Here is an 18,583-nt window from a genome sequence, read left to right on the forward strand (position 1 = left end):
CTGAGCAGATGTGCACCACAGCTGTCTTAAAAGGTACTGAGAAAAATGCTCTCAGACCAGAGACGGGCTCTGAGCCGAGCTTGTGAACATGGTTTCTGTTCCTGCTATCACACTGGCCAGCTCCCAGCCCATCTCCATCCATCTGTGCTATCTTCTGTGCAAACTACCTTTCCAGGACGCTCCATCAGCTGGGTTCTAAGGACCCACCAGTGGGAGATTAGCAGGAGAAAGGAAAGGAAAAGGCTCTTTTGTTTTTCTTCTGATGAAACCTTTGTATTAGGGTAAATAGTGTCCCTGAAATTCATGTCCACTCACAACCTGTGAATGTGACCTTATTTGGAAATAGGCTTTTGAACATGTAATCAAGTTAAGTTGCAGTATACAGGATCAGGATAGGTCCTAAATTCAATATGACAGTGTCTTTCTATGAAGAGGGAAATCTGGACACGGACACACGGAGACACTTGTGACCATGGAGGCAGAGATTGGACTGATGCCAAGGAATGCTGAAGATTGCCAGCCAACACCCTAAGCCAGGAAGAAGCGAGGAAGGGCCCTTTCCTAGACTCTCCAGAAAGAGTGTCACCCTGCTAATGCCTTGATTTTGGACCTCTGGGCTCCTGAATTATGGGAGAGTCTGTGTCTGCTGTTTTAAGCCACCCTGTTGTGGTCCTCCGTTGTGGCAGCCGTGGGAATCTCACCTATGACAGCGGCAGTACTTTCACAGCCACGGTTCAAGGTGACTCAAGGAGGCTTCAACTCAGCAGCATCGTGGGGAGGTTTGTGACAGCATCAGCTGGGTGTGGACTCCTGGGTTTCTGGTCTGCATGGCAGCAACAGCTCAGGACCGCTCTGGCCAATCAGTGACCAGTGCAGATTTGTGGACATCAGCCAAGGATAGCAGTTGTGTCTTAATCTTGGGACCATCTTCTTATAGGTTCAAGGAGCTAAGCAGCTCCTCAAGACCCCCACCCCCACCCAGGGAGAAAGGGCAGAAATATGATGCAACCTGGCTGCTCTTTCTACCCGGCCACGCTGCCTTTGGAACATATGGTTCAGCCACATTTGAGACCACACATTTAAAGTAATTTAAATATCATTTATAATAACGTCTCAGAAACTCTCAGTATGGCTAAGAGGTTATACATTTGCTATTCAGTTATTCAACAATTTGCAGAGCACTCATGAAGGGACAGACATTTTGCTAGATTCTTGGGCCACACGGATAAATTGTTTCAGTTTCTGGTTTGAGCTGCTCATGTATCAATTCAGTTAGTATTTGCTGGGCATCGACTTTGTGCCGGTGCCATGCTAGTCCCTATTCACCAAACGGTCCCTACCCTCTACCTGTGAGCACATGAAGATTGCTCTTCCTGATCTCTTCTGATTGGGTGTGCCATGTGACTGCCTCTGGCCAATGGGTTGTGAGCAAAGCAGCGCGCGCGCGGGCGTGTGTGTGTGTGTGTGTGCGCGCGCGCGCACGCGCGTGCATCTGACTTCCAGGCAGAGCCCCTCGTTGCAGAAGTGAGAAGCTCCCCCGCCCTCTCCATGTCCCTGATGATGGCACCATTTGAGGCAGTAACTGCTCCATCAGCCTAGGTAACTGGGTGACTGTCACAAAGAACAGCTCTCCCTGTTAACCCATGGGGGACACGTAGCATGAGCAAGACTTTGCATGTACCATCTCAGGTGACTAAGAATCTGTGCTTGCACCTTAGCATCATCAGCACATCCTGACTAACCCAAGCAAGCCCTGGCGTCTGCTCCATAGATACTGACGCTTCTGCAAAGAGAACTCTACATGGACATAAAGGGGGGTCAGTAGATGCAGCCGTTATTAGCACAAAAGGATGGTGGAGACAAGGGGACAGAGCTGCAGGATATCGGGAAACTTTCCAGAGGCTCTATTCAGTCAAGCCGAGGACGTGGATACTTGAACCCCCCATGATATGAGGTGCCCAAAGCCATATAGAAGTACAGACAACACTGTCAGCCCATAGGCAGGCCAGAGACGTCTCCCCAGGCACCAACATTTGACCTTGTCTAACAGACAGGTCAAGTGGTAGAGGCCAGCAGGGGATCACACTGTCTTCAATTTGTTTATGGACGCTGTCTAGTATGTGCTGTAACATTCAGCGTGCTCACCAAATGATGATGGAGTCACAGGCAAAGTCCAGAGTGAAGAGAGAGGGGCTTAGGATTGGGGGCCAAGAAAGGGCGCGGCTGCACAGAGAAATAATGAGCTGCTCCCCGAGACCTCTCAAGTCTCCACGTTCTTTCCTGTGTCCTGCACAGCCATCCAGTGTCAGGAGATCTCCTCCTTCCTTTCTCTCCTGCCAGGGCACACGCGCTCTCTCTCTGTAGATGTGTGTGTGTGTGTGTGTGTGTGTATACATATATATACAATTTTTGAAATCAATCTTTTAAATATATAGCTCACATGATTATGTGGACTAGCAAGTCTGAAATCTGTAGGTCAGATAAGGGGAGGAAAAAAACTTTTTCTCTACCCTCTTATGGTCCATGCCTGGGGCCTGTGAATTAAACTGACCAAAGACAGATTAATAGGAGAAAAGACATTCAAATTTTATTTTGAATGTGATATACATGGGAAGGCTCCACAGAAAAGACGTGAAAACCCCATGTTAGGGCTTCTATACCTTTTACGCAAAGGATGATAAATTGGGCAGTGACTAGACAAAAGAAAAGGAGAGGTCATGGGGGGAGAAGCACATGGGGGAAACTAATGGTACAGAAGGCTGTTTAGTGAGGCTGTTTCTGCAGACTCAGCTCAGTGCCATCCGCGTCCCTGCTGATGTAGGATGTTCTCTTTCTGGTAGGGCACTGAAGACAGGCGGTGGGGTATGACACTTTGGCAGGGACATTTGTGCTGTGCTTTTAGTCGGAAAGGAAGAGGACAGACAGCCCTGCCAATGCCTGCTTTTTCGCACTCTCATCAGCTCAAAATAACCCTTATGCCACAATGTCAAATTTGGGGATGGCATTTTCTGAGCTCACTGACAAGCCAGAGGGTGGACACTGAGGCAGGAGTTGATATTGTTTCCTGAGACAGGATTTTTCCTTCTTCAGGAAACTTCAGGGTTTTTGCTTATAAGGCCATTCAACAGATTGGATGAGACCCACTTTATATATTATTGCAGATAATCCTCTTTACTTAAAAGTCAACTGATTATCCGTGTTACCCACATCTCCCAAGTACCTAGAGTACTGTCTGATTAAATGACTGGGTGCTCGATCCTAGCCAAGTTAACACAGAAAACTAACCATCACACCTTCCAAACCATTGCCCTTCTTCCTCCCTGAAACTCTCAGCCCCTCTGAAGTCCCTGCCACCCCACCGTGAACCTCCTTCTTTCTCTTCTCATCAGGAGTAAGCTCCTGGCTCTTCTCTTTGCTCTCTATCCTACCCCTATTGTGATCCTCAGATGGGGCAAAATGGTACCAGTCCAGAACCCCAGGCACGGACATCCAGCCCACAGTTTCCCATTTCGTGGTGAAACTAGAGCCAGCCCTGCATTCTCCCTCTAGGCTACAGCGGGGGGCTGTCAGATGTCTCTCGGTGCACACACGTGTGTGCCAAGCCTCAGATGGTTACCTGAGACCTACTAGAGTCTCCAACTCAATTATCCCCACAGGTGTCACCATTCACACTTCAGAAGAAAGGATTCTGAACAAAAGTAACAGTAAACACGATCCCAAATACATGACTTCATTCTTGAACCACATAAACCCTGAGCTCCTGGGATACGCCTGAGCCTACGCCATTATGCAAGGGTATCCGAGCAAAATAATTATCTTTGGAGAACTGAGTTTGTGAGCTTGCCTCATCTGAACCCCAAATCCATCACAGTAACTGCTTCTGCCAAGGGAATTCAGAGTTAATTTGGAGCCTTTCAGGCATTTGTAGAGCTGAACACAAGCAGTAAGACATTTTTCCATTTTATAGGAGCCAAAACATTCAGCATTAATATGCACAGCTGTATGCCTGGGTCCCTACCCTAACACACATACATGTGTACACACATGCGTCCACCCTCCACCCACCCTGGCATACCAACTAAGCCTCCCAGTGGCACCAAGGCTTAAAGCAGTCTTCACCCTCAGTCTCAGAATTGTTAGAGGGATCTCAGAGCATTCAGTCATCCTGCACAGTCCAGAGGAAGACCAGGCCCTAAATAACTTCCAGAGGATGTCAGTTGCTCAACTGTCCCAACTCCAGAGCTTTGGTGGCAGCTGGTGTCACAGCCTGCTCAGATTTTCAGAACGTCCAGAAATGCCGAGTACTGAGTACCATGTAGACCACAGGGACATGTACAAGGCCAACCCACATGTGCTCTGGCTCCTACTACGGACCAAGCACGTATTAAGCACTGGGGGCATAATATCTGCCTCCCAACAGCATCAGTCCTGCTCAGCGAAATGCCTAATATGTTCCCATAAGCAAATACTTCGGGAGTAAATATGACCTGCCCCTCACCCAGTCCTGGGGGAATGCCAAGGGGCCGTCCAAGTGGACAGAACAGTGCAAGCAAATTCCAGGAGCAAAAGAGAGTCCAATAAGCCTACAAGGCAGGTGTCTGCCATGGGAGCAGTGTGACACACAGGGGCGGGCGGGGAGGCTGGCCAGCAGGGCCTCTGGGCTGAGCTGTCTGGACTTAGCCTGGGGCCTTTGAAGGTTTTCACTTCTAAGAGTAGCAGGCTAAGTTCTGCATTTTACGTTTCCCTGCACATTTTATTATTATAAGATTTCAAATACACAGAAAAGTTGGAAAAATACCCAAAGACACTCCATCTAGCTTCGGCAACTGTTTATATTACGCTGCATTTGTTTTTGCCAGCCTTCTTATTTGTTTATTGAACAACAACCAAGTAAGTAGCCGACAGCGTGGCAATTTTAGTCCAGAACACACAAGCGCTGTGGAAGAATAAAACACCCGCACTAACGCGCCTGCAGAGTCTGAGGACATTGACAGGGAGTCCCCTCCAGCATTCCCACAGAGGCTGGAGGCAAGAGGGCAGGGTGGCCGCGCTGGCACCCGCACCTGAGTCAGGCTGGTGGCCGCAGCTGGGGTGGGGAGGGTGTAGGTGGGGAGAGGGGACGTGACAGTGATGGACTGCGGCGATGGCTGCGGGTGGTGGGTTAATGGAGATGGAGGAGCCCAGATTTGGGTGTGGGAAGCTCCTCGGCTGGTGGACCCTGCGGAGCACAGGAGAGGAAGCAGGGTGACGGGAAGCAGGTGGGGCCCCGCGGGTGGGGGAGGGGAGACCACGGAGGAAGGAAGGCCTGGGCCCAATAAGGTGGGGGCTGCCCACTCGGGTCATCAGGATCACGGGGCGGAGCAAGGAGCCCTGGGAACCAGCACTTCAGGGAGAGAGAAAAATCCAAACTTGATTTTGGGAACTAGGAAGAGAAAAGCCAAAAGAGAAAGATATAAGAAAAAGTGAAAGAAAGGAGCATCTCATGTTAACATGAAGTTTAACAGATATGTGTCCTTTGAAAATATATTCTGATATGGTATAATAGTACAGTGATGGAGAAAGTAGAAAAGTTTTAAAGCAAAAAAACCCCCCAAAACCTCGCCACTGTGCACTCTGACTGTGTACTCTGTTTTATTAAAATGAATTCTATTTCTCTCTCTTTTTTTTTTTTTTTTGAGTCAGTCATATCCCATGCCTATCAAGGGGTCTTGATCCACAGTTTGAAAAATTCCCCTGCAGCGGGCTGCCCTTCCGCCTCTGGGAGCAGAGTCAGTGGCGAGGCCTGCGGCACACCCAGCCCCTGCCACCCAGGGTGCTCTGTCCTCGTGCTAGGCTAAGCAAGTTCCCACGCAAAAGTGCGTCCAGGCTGTCCCCCAAGTGCAGGGATACCTCGTGTTGTCCCTCCTGCTGAGATGCTTAAGTGGTTAAGTGGTGCTTAAGTGGTTCTCCTGCCAGTGTCCCTGGACTGTCCCTGAGCTCCTCACCTGGAGGGCACTTTGCTGCCATTTGATCATATGTGCCCCCGTTCAGCCCCCACCATCCCTCGCTGAAATCCCATCCTAACTCCAAGTCCCAGAGCAGGCTCTCTTCTGTCCCCAAGAATTCCCACTCCCTCCCACCCCTCAGGAGAGCCACAGAAGACCTAGGCACCAGATCAGAGAAGAGAGGGAGGACAGCTTGGCCAAGCTTCATTACAGGAAAACACCCCCCAAGGGGGCCCTCATTACACACACATGGTGGGGGGAGGCGGGGTGGGTGGGAGGCTTGTCTGCTTCTTTGCATCTGCCTTGCTAGACTGCATCTTACAAGGGTATATGTGAATCCTAGTAAATGTGGAATGTAAAGGTCTTAGCAAAATAACTAAGAAAATGCTACAAAAGCTATGTTAACTAGTGTGATGAAAAAGTGTCAAATGATCTATGAACCAAGTGTATGGTGCCCCATAATCATACTAATGTACACAGCTATGATTTAATAAAAATAAATAAATAAATAAAAAAGACAACCCTCACCGGCCTTTTGAAGGATACACAGGAATGTTTTTGGGAACTTGAAGAGCAGCCTGTAAACTAGGCCTGATCATGAGTGCCTCAGGCACACGTGCATGCTCACACACGCCTTACGTGGAAATGAACCCAGTAATTTAGGAATGTACTTCAGAAACACTCCTACCCTGCACAGAATTGCTCACCAGGCAAGAGATGAATCATTAAGAATCAGAAACTGTCTCTTAGGATTTTCAGTTAGACTTTCTTAGACCCTATAAGATAAATGTGTTTTAGTAATTTTACATGTGAATGCATTCATGTTTCTTCTAGGATATATTTCAGTAAAATAGCAAATGTTTGCCCTTCCTTCCTTCCCTCACTTCCTTTCTTTCTTTCTTTTCCTTCTTTTTTCCTTCTTGGGTTCATTCATGAAGAAGGAATTGATCCAACTAGAAGTAACTATGGAGGGCTTCCTGGAGGAGGGGGCATTTAGGTTGGGATATGAAGAATCACCTTCAAATAGAATAAGCATTTCAGGCTTTGAGTAAACCTTTCAGTTAGGAAGGTTCAGGGCTTTCTTGGGAGATACTGAAGCATCTGGTGGATCACAGAGTGGGGTCTTGGGGGCAGGCGGGCAGTGAGAGAAGCAGTCAGAGGTTTGTCCAAAAGGCAGAAACACAATCCATAAGTTACAGAAAGGCTCAAGTCTGTGGCTGGTATTAAGGTGGGAGGGCCTCCCCAGGGTCCATCCTAGCAGGGGCCCTGCCTGTGACTGGAGCTTCTCAAGGACACCCCTTCATCAGTGGGTAGCGCAAGGCACCTGGATAGTAGAGAGTGGAACCAGAAAACACAGTCAACAGGGTCATCTGACTCCAGCAAAATGTCAGGTAGCATTTCTATTTTCTGTATCCAGATACAAAAATACTGTATGCGGGAAAGCAGATGGAGGAGGCAAGAGTTCCTACCACTAAATCCTTGCGCTGAGGTGGTCCTGTTGTTAGCCTTGGTGGAGAAGTACTTAGCAGAAAATAACAAAGCCCTCCTATTTTCCATTCTAGTAGCTCATAGTACGTTAAATACACCGCAGGCCTATACAATATTCATTTCAAATGGTAAATTCTGTTCCTTAGTTAAACATGAGATGGATCACACTAATATTTCCTTAAAGTCAAACACTAAAGTGCGACCTTCCATCTCCACTCCCCTGGGGGAGCATGTCTCCAAAGATGGCCTCAAGAACCCTAAATCTGACTGGGCGTCCATAGCTCAGTGGTTAGGGCATCAGCCACATGCTCCAGGGCTGGTGGGTTCGAACCTGGCCCAGGCCTGCTAAACAAATGAAAACAATAGCTGTCCATTGTGGCAGGCACCTGTAGTCCCAGCTACTGGGAAGCTGAGGCAAGAGAATCACTTAAGCCCAAGAGTTTGAGGTTGCTGTGAGCTATGACACCACAGTACCCAGGGTGACAAAGTGAGACTCTGTCTCAATTTAAAAAAAAAGAACCCCTAAATCTTTGCAACTGCTTTTCTGCAGTAACCCTCAGAGGGGGTTAGAGAATGCCACTCCAAAAATATGCCACTTTGGCATAAGGATTATTTTGAACTGAGACCAACTGAGAAATAGTAAATGTAGGAAAATCTCTCTTCTCTCCCCCATCTGACTAAAGGTAGGGCATAAATTTCCCTTTATGAAGGGGTCCCCTGTACCAGGAAGAAGAGATAAGACATATTCCTGGAGAGGGAATTGGCTTCAATCTTCATGAACAAACCTCAATAATTAACCCCTATCTTCCATTAGCTTCCCCCAGATATTTGCCTTCCCATAATTTACAACCCCTATAAGCCCCAAACCCTTCATTTACAACCCCTATAAGCCCCAACCCCTTCATTTACAACCCCTATAACCCCTTTGCCTTATCACTTCACAAATTTATCACTCTCTGTTAAAATGGTATATAAACTCTCAGGCCTAACTGTTTACTTCTTCCTCTATGAGACCCCTGTGTACATGTAAAAATTAAAATAGTAACATAAAATAAAATTTGTATACCTTTTCTCCTGTTAATCTATCTTTTGACAGTTTAAATTTGCAGGATCACATACACTAAACCTAACACGGTAGAAGAAAAGCTTCCCGCCACTCCCCAACATTGTGTCTGGGCTGAGGCTGTGACACACTTCAGCCTACAAGACATAGCAGGTGACTCTGTGCTCATTCTGGGCCTCTTAGCAAGGGTTGGCAGTGTCAGCTCTGGTGCTTTTGGGACTCCTGAACCACCATGTAAGACAAAGGTCAGCAAACTATGGCCTATGGGCCCTGTGGCTACCTTTGCATTACAATGGTAGAGGTACTTGTGATGAAGACTGTATAGTTTGCAAAGGCTAAAATATTTGGCCCTTTACAGAAAAGTTATCTGACCGCTGATTCTAAAAGACCATCCACCTTCTAGAGAGACCACATGAAGTGGCCCTGAGGTCACAGGCGGAAAGAGAGAGGCCCAGCTATCCCAGGTCCCTGGAGAAATCCAGGGAGACCAACAGAAGAGCCATCCTGCAGACCCCAGGAAACCCTGGGGACTGTGATAATAAAATGGTGGCTTTAAGCTGCTACATTTTGGAAGATTTATTACACAGCAGCAGACAATCAGAACCTACTCCCTCCCCTAACAAAACCAATTATTATTTTCTCCCACCCCCAAAACATCATTGGGCTACTACTATAAAGATGGAACAAAAAGAGCATCATTGAAGACTAGATGTGAAACCACAGTTGAATTCCTTCCCAAAGCTGTCTAATAGCACAACATAACTGGTTAGCAGAGTTTTTCTGAAGAAATACTATAACTCATCATGAAACCAGCTTTGAAACCACAAGACTGTTTCCTTCACCTTGTACGTCACCCTACTCTCTGCAACAGTTTGACCACATTTTAGCTTGTGGGTTTTTGCCTCTTAAATGAATCTTATCATTAGGTACATGGAGTACCCAAATGATCCCCTAAGGCAGGAACTTAACACAGTCCACTTGTTATTCTTTCAGATGCAGCGTCTTCTTGCCATGAGTCTCTAGACCAGCGGTTCTTAACCTGTGGGTCGCAACCCCTTTGGGGGTTCAACGACCCTTTCACAGGGGTCGCTTAAATAGATCCTGCATATCAGATATTTATATTACAATTCATAACAGTAGCAAAATTACAGTTATGAAGTAGCAATGAAAATAATTTTATGGTTGGGGGTCCCACAACATAAAGAACTGTATTAAAGGGTTGCAGTATTAGGAAGGTTGGGGACCACTGCTCTAGACTATTTTTTTAAAGATATATGCCCGCCAATCAAAATATCTCAATTTTTTAAGAGACAAGGAGCACTATGAATCCAGCTCATGATATTAATGGTGTTCTCATCAGAAATCCATCAGTTATATTAGTCTTTTAGAGAAAGAACAGAACAAGTTCTATTTGTTACCTTTCCTCAACCACATCTTGAGAGAAGGCTTGGTGGAGTGCCCTCTTTCCTCTGGCAGTAGAAACTGCTAACTTAGGGAAAACTAATGGCAACACTCATGGTGAAGGTACAGGACTCTGCTGCAGAGGTCAAGGTTGTTTGAGAGTGGCTCCCTTTTCTCCAGATTGAGTATGGCAGGCAAAACAGCCCCAAAGATGCCTGAGCCCTGTGGCCTGGAACCTGTGAATATGTAACACTCAATGGCAAAAAGGACTTTGCACATGTACAAAAGTTATGGACCTGAAAACAAGGGGGTTATCCTGGTGAACCCAATCTAATCACATAAACATTTAAAAGCAGAGCATTTTCACTGGCTGAAGACAAGAAAAGATAGGACAGGATGATGTCTCAGTCTGTTTAAGGCTGATAACTAACACAAGGCTGTTATTCCTCACACTGCCAGAGGCTGAGAAGTCCAAAATTAAGGCACTGGCAAATTTGGTGGCAGCACCTTCCCACTGCGTCTTCACATGGTGTTAAGGGCAAGGCAGCTCTCTGGGGCTCCATTTACAAGGGCACTAATCATGAGGGCTCCACCCTCCTGACCTCATCACTGTCCAAAGGCCCCCACCTCTTAATCCTATCACCTTGGTACTTAGGTTTCAACAAATGAGTTTTGGGGTCACAAACATCTAGATCATAGCATGTGGCAACCAAGAACCTGGCAGCATTGGCCATTGTTGGTTTAGGATGAGGGGGAACATGGTGAGAGAGGAGCCATATAGGCTGACAGCCAGCAATGGGAGAGGGGCACCCTTGGTAGGGGTTCCAGGGACCCCATGGCTCACATGATTATGAAGGCTGAGAAGTTCCAAGATCTGCTGTCTGCAAGCTGGAGACCCAGTTAAGCCAGTGGTGTAATTCAGTCTGAATCCAAAGGCCTGAGAAACTTGGGAGCTGACAATCCCAGGTGGAGAGTAGAAGAAGGTGGAATGAGATGTCCCAGTTCAAGGGCAGCAGGAAAAAGAGCAGTGAATTCCTCCTCGCCTTGCCTCCTGTTCTGTTTGGTGCCTCAAGAGGATAGGTGAGGTCCACTATGCTGGGGAGGGCTCTGCTCTGCTCAGCCCTCTGACTCCTGGGAAGCACCCTCACAGACGCACCCCAAATAGTGTTTAATCTGGGCACCTCATGCCCCTCAGATTGATACATAAAATTAACAACCACACATGTGAGATCATTCTCTGGATGGTGAGTTTTCTCTCCCTAACCTGCGCACACTAAGAGCCCCCTGGGGAGCTCTGGTTCCCTATCTTACACCTACACACATTTTCTTGCTGCCCTACCCAGGTGGTGCTGAGCTCTGTCTTGTGTGTTATTTCCAATCCTTAAAATGGCCCAACAAGGAGTTCCTGAGTCCTGCAGGAGACTAAGGCAGAGAAGGAGAATCCTTATTAGGCCATAGAGCTAATGGTGCTGTTAACCTGGGCTTTACTGTTTTTAAAACTCTTTTATTTCCAGGTGGTGCCTGTGGCTCAAAGGAGTAGGGTGCCGGCCCCATATGCCAGAGGTGGTTGGTTCAAACCCAGCCCCTGCCTAAATAAATAAATAAATAAAACCATTTTATTTCCTTTATCAGTGTGTGCTCATGGGGGAAAAAAAAACATCTCTTGCTATAAAATGCCAACAATAAAGACAAACTAGTCACCTGAAATCATAATATCCCCCCCAAAAAAGTTGACTCTTAAAACAACATGGGGATTAGGGATGCCAACCTTCCCCCACAGTCATGCTAATGAAAAACAAAAAAAAACAAACTCTCAAATAATTAAAGAGATTTATTCTGAGCTAAATATGTGTGACCAGCCTGGAGAACATGGCCTCAAGAGGTCCTGAGAAAATGTGCTGGTGATAGCCGGGTTACAATTTGGTTCTATCGGTTCATGGACACAGGGTTAGGTGTAAGACCCTAAGTAAAACCCTAATTCAATATGTGGAGGGCATACATAGGTTTGGCTCAAAAAGATGGGATATCTCAAACGGGTAGGGGCTTAAAGGTTATAGGTGGGTTTAAAGATTTTTTTGATTTGTAATTGGTTAAAGAAATAAAGCTTTGCCTAAAGGCTTGAAACTTAAGGATGGCAATTAATCAGAAATAAGCTACTAGACATTTACCAAACTCAAGTGATCTATTAAGTACATTGATGGACAGCACATGTACTTTAAGCTTTGTCTTGCATAACCTTAAGCCTTTTGAGGATTTAGCATCTTGTTACAAAGAACATCTCCAAAAAGGGAGAGGGGCATGGACGAGGCCTGTCTGACCTCCATCTTCATGACCAACAACTCAGCTTTAGGGATTTTCCCTTGACCAAGAGGGGGTCCATTCAGTCATCTGTAGGAAATCCTCATGTAACTTCTGACTCCACCAAAACTTAGCTACTAATAGCCTACTGTTAACTGGAAGGCTTGCTGATAACATAAGCAGTTGATTAATGTGTATTAACCAACATGTATTATATATTATATTAGAATGAAGTAAGCTAGAGAAAAGAAGTTGTTATTAAGAAAATCATAAAGAAAGAAGAGAAAATATATTTACTATTCATCAAGTGGAAGTGGATCAACCTAAAGGGCTTCATCCTTGTTGTCCTCACATTGAGTGGACTCAGGAGGAGAGAAAGGTGTTAAAAGAAAAACTCTAGACACAGTAAATGTAACAGACTTTAATTGAACAAAGAACAATCCATAATTTGTGCAGCCCCTAGAACCTGAACAGGTTCAGAGCAACTCAGCACTGTCACATGATTGGAGAGGATTTATGGACAGAAAAAGAAAACTGACATATAGAAAATAGAGTGAGGAACAGACACAGCAGATTGGTCACAGCTTGGTGTTTGCCTTGTAACAGCTGGCTGCCTGTGATTAGCTGAAACTTAGTACAAGAGTAAGTTACAGGCTGTTTATACATCCAATTAGGTGACAGTTCTCTATGGACAGAGAAGCCTCTAGTCCAATCTCAGAATATGTAAGGAGGTGGTGTCAGATGAAACTTAATTTAACCAGGGGCTGGTCTTACTGGCTCACAGGCTGCAGAGGCTAAGGAAAGTGTGTGTGGGTGGACCTGGGCAGTCCTGAACACCCAGTCCTTGTCTCAAACTGAGGGCTCATATGTGTCCTAATGCTACTGTGTTAAGATTCTGGAGTCACTGTTCCACTGCAGTGCACTGTTCAGCTGTGTATCCTGTAGTGCTGTGGGCTGTGGTCACTCTAGCCAAAGATGTCTTGGTGGCAGAAGGGACAGAAGTTTATTATCCACCAAAACCCTGCCTCCGAGAGGCTTCCCTGAGCTGCAGGCATTTACAGTGGTGTCAGTGACTATTGGTGTCCCCTCTCATGCATATTTTGAGTTCTAGAGAACCACTCTGCTTACAGTGGCTATCAAGTCTGTGTGGCAGGTGCCTATAGAGCCAAGTGCCTGCCAGCAGCCTGCCAGCTGGCTGTCACCCCTGAAGTCAGCGCACCAGCCACCCGGCTGTGGTTCTCCTGTCAACCTTCCCAGTGCAGGGAGTTGGTGGTGGGGCTCGACTAACCCCAAGGGAACTGAGAAGGAAAGCCACCTGACAATACAGCAGCTCCGGGACACCGGCCACTGCTGGGCAGGAGTTGGGAGGAGGGAAGGTGGACACCCTGAAGGCCCCTGACCTTTCCTGAGGCTGAGAATGGGTGACAATTTGTTGTGTGAATTGGAGCTGGGAGAGAACAGAACCCCAGGTCTGCCATGGTTGGGAGGATCTGCCTTAAACAATGGCAGGTATACTAGGGTGCTAATTTCCATGGCCCCCACCATGCCCAAGAAAGCCCATCATCAGTCAGGATGGACAAGGTCTGCTATGGGGACAAGCAGCCCCCAGTCTCAGGGGCTGTGCCCATCATGGTCACCTAGGGATTGAGGCCCAACAGAGCACTCACCTCAGTAGCAGGCCCCACTGCCTTTGCAGGGGAGAGGTGAGGGATGAGGCCCCTGCAGCTTTGCCCAGCCGTGCCTTCTCCTGCCTGCCCTGGGCCATCAGGGGAGTGAAGTCTCAGACAGTCTGCTCCCCGAGCTTCTTGAGCTGCATCCCTGGGCAGTCTACCCTGTGTCACCTGGAGGCCAGCACAGAGACTATGGCTCCTTCCCCTCACTAGGACCCTCAGAATGGGGACACTCTCCTGTAATAACTGCTGTCTAAGTCCTGCCAGGAGGCTGAGACTCAGATATCTGAGACTGAGTGATTTATAAACAATAGAAAGTTATTGCTCACAGGTCTTGAGGCTGGACGTCCAAGATCAAAGCACAGCATCTTCAGTGTTTGGGGAGGCCAGCCTCAGAGTGGCGCCTTGCTGCTGTCCTCACTGTTGCAGAAGGGCAGAGAGACCCCGACAAGGCGGTCCAGGAGGAGTCTGACCTCTCCTTGAGGACTCTTCTCTCAGGATCCAGTAATATCTGAGGGCCACAGCTCCTAGTCCTATGGCACCAGGGGTTAGGTTCCAACAAGTGAACGTTGGGGAACACCAACATTCAGACCATAACAACTCTATTGCCCAAATATTTAACAAGTGCCTCCTAAGTACTAAATCTGCATTCACTTTTGGGTTCCAAATATGAGCAAGGAAAGACGGGGTCTCACCCTTATTTTCTTATAATCTGACAGACCTAGAGATGGTGATGGGGGGGAAATCAGGAGGGGGTCAGGACACCGAAGCCAGGAAATGTCTCCAGGGGAGCTGTGGTATGCACAGGGCTCCAGGGCACAGCCACAGTCATGACAGCCCGTGTCCTATGGACACCAGGGCCAAGTGGGGCAGAAGCCAGAGGTGGAGAAGGGGCCAGAAGACCAGTGGCTCTCAGACAAGGTCTGGGTGAAGAGCAGGAGAGGGAAGGGCAAGGGGTGACTGGTGGGGTCCAGGGGAGCTGGTGGCATGGGAGACCCACAGGTCTGGGCTGTCTGGTATTATCAGAGCTGTGGTGGGCACAAAGCCCCGGGGTGGGGGGCACCTGGGGCGGGCTCAGACACTGGCCGGAAAGGAGGACCAGATGAGGTGGTCATGTGTGTCTGATGGCTGGGCCCGAGGGCATCCTTATGACCTCTGGTGGGCCCTTGAGGAGCAGCCATTAGCTGAGACAGGTGGCGGAGCTCAAGCAGGGTTTAGGGAGGGACAGGACACTGGCCTGCCTGAGTCCTGGGGAGCTGGGGCAGGGAGGTGGCTGTTGTGCTGAAGGGTGGCAGCCCCTTCTCTCCTTGCGGCCACCCACATGGAGTGATGTGAGGGGCCTTGGCCACTGCCTGCCAGTGGCATGGGTGGGATGCGCTGCTGCTCCCAGCCCACCCAGTAACTCCTGGATCCAGGGAGGGCAGGGGAATGGGAGCAAGATCCACAATACCCTGGCGGGGGAGGCGAGGGAGCACGGCAGCAATTAGAGGCAGCTTCTAGGGGAGGTTGGAGTCAGGCTGCCCACATTTGACTCCCAGGTCTCCCAGCAGGTCCCTTTCTTTCTCTGTGCCTGGGTGTCACCACGTATGAAATGGAGATAACGATATACCCAAGTGTTTGGTTATATTCCCAAGTAGCCCATCATCCCACATACATTACCTCTCCTGGTTCCTTTGGTCACAAATCGGCAAAGGGCTGGGCCAGGAGGGCTTGGTGAGGGTCTCTATGCTGCTACAGACAGGTGGTGGCTAGGGCTGGAGGGCAGAGTTGATCTCTGGCCTCACTGTCCTGTGGCCTCTACACTTCTTTCTCTCTCTCTCTCTCTTTTTTTTTTTTTTTGGAGAACAGTCTCTATAGAGTGCTGTGATGTCACACTGCTAACAGCAACCTCCAACGCCTGGGCTTAGGCGATTTTTTTGCCTCAGCCTCCCAAGCAGCTGGGACCGCAGGTGCCCACCACAACGCCCGGCTATTTTTTTGTTGCAGTTTGGCTGGGGCCAAGTTTGAAGCCACCATCCTTGGTATATGGTGGGGCCAGCACCCCACAGAGCCTCACTATGTTGCCCTCAGTAGAGTGCCATGGCATCACAGCTCACAGCAACCTCAAACTCTTGGGCTTAATCGATTCTCTTGCCTCAGCCTCCCAAGCAGCTGGGACTACTGCCTGCCACAATGCCCAGCTATTTTGTTGGTGGTGGTGGTGGTGTAGTTGTCCCTGTTGTTTAGCAGGCCCCCCGCCAGGTTCAAACCCTGCCAGCATGTGGCTGGCACCCTAGCCGCCGAGTCTCTGCCCCTCTTGTAGGGACTGGGTGGGCTGCCCAGCCAGGGAAGTCACACTTCATCTTCAAATACGGGGTGAAAAGTGTTGTTATCTGGATATTGTTTGTGAGAATTGTTGTATGTTACTTTTTAAGGATGGGGGATATTTTAATTGAGAAGTCAGAAGGAACAGATTTCTGACACACTATCGGGGGCTTTGCATGGGTGAATGTGCACACAGGGGTGTTTGAAAATTATAAACTGGCTGGATCGGAGGGTTGTGATGGTCTACCATAGAATGAGGCTTGAGATGACTTATTTAATACTGGGGTAAGTTAGAAGAAGAACCTAGGGTTTAGGAAATCTGTAATAACAAATTGTCTTTTTATGGAAAGGAATAAAGGGTTTTAAAGTAGTTATGATTTACAGTATATATAAAAACTCGATTTATTTTATTTACCCATTAGTAGGTTTGGCTCAAAACAGTACTTTTAGATGATTCAGTAGCTTGTAAGATTAAGTCTGTGGCTTTTTTGTTTGGGGTTTGCAGAGGCAAGTTTCATTTGGGTGTTGAACTTGTCTGTTTTTGCTGCTATAAAGGAACACCTGAGGCTGGGTGATCTATAACTAAAGAGGTTGAGGGGCTCACATTCTGCAGACTTTAGAGAAGTCTGGCGCCAGCACCTGCTTATGTTGAGGGCCTCGGGGAGCTTCCAGTGAAGGTGGAGGCAGAGGAGGAGAGGCATGTCTCACAGGGAGACAAGGGGTACAGCAAGAGAGGCAGGAGGCCTGCTCTTTTAAACAGCCAGCTGTGGCATAAACTAATAGAGTGACAACTCTCATTATCACCCATAATCACCGCTGGCACTAAGCCAGTCCAGTCCTGACCCCAATCCCTCCCACCTGGGCCAACCGCCAACCCTGGGCATCAAATTTCAGCATGGGATTTGGAGGGGCCAGACATCCAGACTTTATCGGATATGATGAATTTAAGATTTCATTTTGGCTAGTTTGACCAATGACTGGGTGATCAAAGGTGTTTTATAGGGCTGATTTATTGGGGGAGGAGTTGGTCTTTGGGTTATTTTTTCTATGCTTTAAGGAGGACCTGCTCATTGGTCTTGAAGTGGTGAAAGCACATTTCAGTTGGGAGCAGTGGTCTGTTAGAAGTAAATTGATGGTATATGGCCGTACCACCCTGACTGCGCCCGATCTCATCTGATCTCGGAAGCTAACCAGGGTCAGGCCTGGTTAGTACTTGGATAGGAGAAGTAAATTGATGAATAGAAGTTAGAAGTTTACTTAAGATTTTTAGATATAGTTTTTAAATGTTATTTATTATTGTTGTATAGGGATCCCTTCTCTCAGCAAGGCTAGGGATGACTCTTATATACTATGTTAAAGGGGCTTATTTAGAGTCTGGGGGACATTTACATTTTTAATATGGCAGAGGGTAATATTTTATTTTAGGTTAAATTATTTGGGGGGCAGATTTTGGATTTTTATTTCTTTTTTTGAGTCAGGATCTCATATGTCACCTAGGCTAGCGTGCCATGGCACCACCTCAAACTCCTGGGCTCAAGCAATCCTCCTGCCTCAGGCTCCCAAGTAGCTGGGACTACAGGTGCTAGACACCATGCCTGGCTAATTTTTCTATTTGTAGTAGAGATGGTGTCTTATTCTTTTTCAAGCTAGTCTCCAACTCCTGAGCTCAAGCGATCCTCCTGCCTCGGCCTCCCAGAGTGCTGGGATTGTACGCAAGAGCCACTGCACCTGAACAGCAATGATTTATTTATTTTGGGGGTGGTTTTAATAACTTTATTTGATATGTATCTGACAATCTCGGTCAGTTTTCATTCCTGTTGACTGTCTACGGATTTTTGAAAGTGGTAACAGGTACATAGGTAACCAAACTATAGAGCCATTTGCTGAATCATCATCTTTGTTACATTTTCTGGACAACCGTACACAGATATGGTATGGGACATTCCTTATGCCTTTGGCCCAGACAGCTTTGTTGAGCCCAATATCAATGCGCACATCTGGAGTCCCCATCTCTTTCTTGGCAAATTCCCAGATCTCTCTGAGTGCCCGAGGGGCATGCTTCTTGAAGCCCGCTCCATGGATGCGCTTGTGAATGTTGGTGGTGTATTCTTGGGTCACCACTTCACTGATGGCAGACGGCCCTTCTTCTTCTCCTCACAACCCTTCTTTGCAGAGTCTTTGTGCCAGGCCCAGGCTGGAAAGCACAATTACTTTTTTAAGGTTTTTTTGGTAGTCTTTTTAGATGACTGGGCTTGTCATGAAGTATGAACTTTTTAATTTATTTGTAAAATATTTGATACTTTTGGAGTAAGGGGTGAAGACAGTCTTATTGCCACTCTGAATGGTTATAGGAAATCTATATTAGGGATTTTTTT

This window comes from Nycticebus coucang, chromosome 2 (assembly GCF_027406575.1).
Source record: "Nycticebus coucang isolate mNycCou1 chromosome 2, mNycCou1.pri, whole genome shotgun sequence".
Classification (NCBI taxonomy): Eukaryota; Metazoa; Chordata; class Mammalia; order Primates; family Lorisidae; genus Nycticebus; species Nycticebus coucang.